The sequence below is a fragment of the Lathyrus oleraceus genome, chromosome 3, assembly GCF_024323335.1.
Source record: "Lathyrus oleraceus cultivar Zhongwan6 chromosome 3, CAAS_Psat_ZW6_1.0, whole genome shotgun sequence".
Lineage (NCBI taxonomy): Eukaryota > Viridiplantae > Streptophyta > Magnoliopsida > Fabales > Fabaceae > Lathyrus > Lathyrus oleraceus.
Window position 1 is genome coordinate 173,682,486 of NC_066581.1, and position 5,192 is coordinate 173,687,677.

A 5,192-nucleotide genomic window follows, 5' to 3' on the forward strand; every position below is an offset into this window, starting at 1 on the left:
TGTGTCATGGTCAGTTATATCAGCAAAGAATGAAGAAAGCTTTTGATAAGAAGGTCAGACCTCGTGTATTCAGAGAAGGTGACCTTGTGCTCAAGAAGATTTTGACGTTCAATCCAGATTCTAGAGGAAAATGGACTCCTAATTATGGAGGCCCATATGTTGTTAAGAGAGCCTTTTCAGGTGGTGCATTGATTCTTCCAACAATGGATTGTGAAGATTTCACTCGTCCTGTGAACACAGATGCAATCAAGAAATACTTCGCCTAAAAAAATAAAAGAACAGCTCGCTAAGTTGAAAACCCGAAAGGGCGGCTTAGGCAAAAATGAGCGTCTCGGTGGATTGAAAACCCAAAAGGGCGATCCAGGCAAAAATTAGAGACCTAAAACAGAAAAGAATTTCCCGATAAGTTGAGTACCCCGCCTTGGGGAAACTTATGCAAAAATTAGGGATCATGGCAAGTAACTACATTCTGTTAATCTTCAGTGTTTTGAAATCTTGTTTGAGCACAAGGGTTGACACCAGTTCATCTCCAGCAGCGGTCAAGAGCATAGTGGATATCAAGAGTTGGTAGAGGGATTAAGGATCATTTATATTCAATGTAACCCTTTTGCATGTAAATTATCATTTTCAACTTTGTAAAATCTATGGAGTCTTGTCATTTATAGACTGCCATTCTATTAAATAAAGTTGAGCTTTTGTCCAAATTGTTTCTACTCTTATTTATTTCATCCAATAGCTTTAAATTTTATTATGATCATTTTGAAATTAAATTTTTAAATTAAAATCAAGTTTTCTTTAATATATAAAAGCAAGAACTTTTCCAAAGCAATTAAAAGGAATATCAACAACATTTCAATGGATAGCAAGTCCTTAAGTATGAAACATCAGAGGTTCCCCAAGTAGTTAACCCTTCGGGTATCCCTAGACGTTTGTGTTGATTTAGTTCCTCGGCGGAGTGTTTGATCCTCAGCGGAATTTCTTTCCTTGTCCCCAGCTGTATTGGTTGATTCAGATACCCTGCAGCATGTTGTGTTCCCCGACAGAGTTTCTGCCTTCCCTAGCGAAGTTTGTATTTCCTCAGCAGGGTGGATCTTCAGATATGGTTGATCTTCCCCAATGGATCACATTGGTTTCCCCATCAATCGCTATTCAACTTGCTCCCAGTCATAGTTTCCTCCTGGTTTCTGAGAAGCTTTTGTTATGATTTTTCTTTGTAGGGTTGTCTCCCATTTTTATGGTGTTAACCTAAAAATTCCTCACAGTTGTCTCCATATTTTGTGGATTGAACCTCAATGGGGTTGAACCTTTGGGATGTTAATCTCCCTATTCTCCAGCAGTTGTCTCCATATTTTGTGGATTGACCGAGAATTGTACTGGTGGTTCAAATTCTTTGCGACACCTTTGTATCCTTCGTGATCGTTTTGTCAGCATAACCATCATGTATACATATATATATATATATATATATATATATATATATATATATATATATATATATATTTATATTTATATAATTTCATATTCTGCATCTCCATATTTGATTTGTTTGAGATTCTTATTCTCTGTTATGGCGGTATTGTATCCCCATACCAAATCTGGTGTCTATCCTCTTTCAATTGTAGAGTGTCATCCCCTTAAGCAGAAAGACTTTAACCTTTCTCCGTTTCCCCACTGAGTTTGTTTCCTCATGGATAGATGTTATTTCAGTTTCCTCTCCAGTGAACTTTCTGGATGGAATTACTCCCATTGAGTTATGTCCTCATTGGGTTGAGTCTTGATTGGCCGTTTTCTTTCTAGCTCTTACCTAGATAGATGCTTTGGTCCCCTAAGAGTCTACTACCTAGTAACTGGTAATATTCTTCTTAACAGTTTGTTACTTCTTGCCCAATACCCGACAAAAGTACCCTTATTTTTATCCTCAGTAGAGTCCCTATTGGATCTATTCCTCAGGAAGTATATCCTTGATATGTTCATCCTAACCGGTGACAAATATATTTCCTTCCCCTGCCTGAGTCTATCCTTGATATGTTCACTTTAACTAGTGACGGATATTCTCATTTTTGGTATTCTACCCAGTAAAAAGGTAGTTGTAATCCCTATATTGTTCCTCAGAGAGTTAATCCTTGATATGTTCACCTTAACCGATGACGGGTTTTCTTCTCTTTGTGGTTTTCTACCCGGTAACCAGTAGTTGTAAATCCCTCTTTATCCCCTTTTCAGAGTCTATCCTGGATATGTTCATCTTAACCGGTGACAGATTTTCTCTTTGATTGGTCTTCTACCCAGTAACTGGTAGTTGTTGATGACACTGAATTTCACCGTATTTTCGACTCCGATTTCGCATGCATTTTCGTGGTTTTATTATTATTTTGTTATGTTATTACTACGTTTCTCTTTGTTTACAGGTTTTTAGTCTAATCAGAGCTCCGGTCTAAAAAAGGAGTGAAAATGAACTAAAAGACTAAAATTTAGCATTTTGCACTTGTGGCTCCCTCTGTGGCTGGCGCCATAGGTCCAGCCATGATGTGTCATATATCAACTTCCCTCAACTGCCACGTCTCCCACTACCTTCACTTGGGCGCCACAATTTACCCTTGTGGCGGGCGCCATGGTGTTGTGGCGGGCGCCATGGTGTTGTGGCGGGCGCCACAAGAAGAAAGTTTTTCCCTCCCAAATTCAAAGTGAAGGGCATCCTTGTCATTTCCATTATTTTCCTTGCCAATAAATAGAGACTCGATTTCATTTGTTTCAGCATCCAAACTTAGAGCAAACTTAAGTTATATTTAGGCATATATTCAGTATTGTAAAAGTGGTAATCGCTTCACATTGGGGTGTTGCCACAACTGTGTAATCGAGTCTGTAATCGAGTTTGGAGCACTTTGGAAGGAGGTTAATCCTGCCGCCATTTTCATTTCAGTTTCGCACTTTATTCAACCCTCCGATTGGAGCAGGTTTTTATTACTTTACCTTTGTCTACTTTACTTTTCCGCACTGTCTTACTTTCATTTATTTCTCGCACTCGCACTACTTTCATTTATTTCTCGCACTCGCACTACTTTCATTTATTTCTCGCACTCGCACTACTTTTATTTATTTTCCCCACTCGCACTACTTTATTTATTTCTCGCACTCGCACTACTTTCATTTATTTCTCGCACTCGCACTACTTTTATTTACTTTCCGCACTCGCACTACTTTTATTTAAATTCCGCACTCGCACTACTTTTATTTAAATTAAAATGCACTTTTACTTTACCATGTCTAACTAAACCTATAAAGGTTAGAATGTAAGAATCGTAATTGAACCGATAATCCGTACAATTGTTCGTATGAATACTTAAGGGCTATTTTGACTTTCAACTTAAGTTTTCCAGCACTTAATTTCCGTTGGGTAAGATCGAAAGCCATCCAACGTCTTTTTAAACTTAGTTGTTTTTAACTATTTCAAATACAGCGAAAGCGCTTTGTTTAGTTCATTAGGAGTTTTCAACTTAAAAAGAAAAAGTGATTTTAAAACTATTTTCAGACGCGTTTATAAGTTTAGAGTCTGGTTCACGAGAACCTCTTTTGGTTAAGAAATCCAAGTTAAAATACTTTTCAACTTACTCAAGATACTATATTTCTTAAAAATAGGTTTACTACTCTAACGCAATGCGCGCCTTTTTATAAGTGACAATAAGAGGGTTTTATTAGGGAGTACAAATCGGTTCTGAATACGCGAAAGCAACAGTTCCCGTTAAATTGGTTCTTTTCAAAGTAGGAAACACTACCCATAAGTAATTTTATTAGCACGTACTTGGATTATTAATTGATTATGTGAATTACATTCGAGCCTGTCTTTATTAATTGAATTTAATTTAATACTTTACTTTCATTGCACACTCTAAAAACCCCTATTTTGATTACCTTAGATAAACACCATAGCAATAGATAGCGATAGATCAACACTTGGTCTCTGTGGATTCGACAGTCCTTTATATTACTCTGACGCGTTCGTATACTTGCGAAAAGCACGCATCAAGTTTTTGGCGCCGTTGCCAGGGACCAATTTCGTCAAATTTCGTACCCTGTTGTTATATCATTTAGACTTTGGTTATTATCTGCCGGTCAATGCGAATAACTCGTAGCACCGGAAGCTTAGTATACCCTCTGGCGGAACCTGAACGTTCCGCTCGCGCACGTTTATTTTTCCATAGAATTAGGAGAGCTATGATCGAAGATCAAAACCAAAGACCTCTTAAGGATTTCTCCCAACCATCCAACGAAGAACCTAGTTCTAGTATAGTAAACCCAACCATCCCAGCTAATTATTTTGAACTTAAACCCTCCCTGTTGCAACTAGTTCAACAGAGACAATTCGCAGGTCTTGCTACTGAGAACCCAAACCAACATTTAAAAATCTTTCTCCAATTAGCAGACACTTTTAAAACCAATGGAGCTTCTCCTGAGGCAATCCGTTTAAGATTATTCCCTTTTTCCCTCAGAGATAAAGCCTTATCATGGTTAGATTCCCTTCCACCCAATTCCATTACGACTTGGGATAACCTTAGAAGAGTATTCCTTGCTAGATACTTTCCCCCAAGTAAGACCGCCGTTCTTCGAAACCATATAACTAGATTTACCCAGAACCAAGGAGAATCGTTGTTCGAAGCTTGGGAGAGATATAAAGAGCTGTTAAGAGCATGCCCACATCATGGTTTAGAAAATTGGTTAATCATTCAAACCTTCTATAATGGACTTCACTATAACACTAAGATGACCATCGACGATGCCGTAGGCGGTGCGCTGATGAACAAACCTTATCCTGAAGCTAGTGCCCTCATCGAAGATATGGCTCAAAACCATCAATCATGGGGAGTCGAACGAGCGACAGTTGAGAAGAAGGAAGCCCAAGGAGGAGTACATGAGTTAAGCTCTATAGACATGATGCAAGCTAAAATGGACGCATTAGCCCTTAAGGTCGAGAATATGTGCATAAACCCGAATACTGCAGCTGCAGTTTCATCGGATTGTGAGATATGTGGAACCAAAGGATACTAATCTGCAGAATGCAGTCTATTAAACGAAACCCACTCTGAGCAAGTGAACTACACCCAAGGGAACCCATACTCGAATACCTATAACCCTGGATGGAGGAATCATCCGAACTTCTCCTATAAGAACAATAACCCTATCCAAAATAATGCACCTCC

The 5,192-nt window shown here is 38.5% G+C and overlaps 1 non-coding gene across 1 annotated transcript; it reads right to left on the minus strand.

Annotated features, from left to right (window-relative positions):
• Positions 1–4,593: 4,593 nt before the first annotated feature.
• On the minus strand, positions 4,594–4,700 carry LOC127133130 (small nucleolar RNA R71). Its single transcript, XR_007807123.1, has one exon. It is a non-coding gene; the product is annotated as a small nucleolar RNA R71 (small nucleolar RNA).
• Positions 4,701–5,192: the final 492 nt, after the last annotated feature.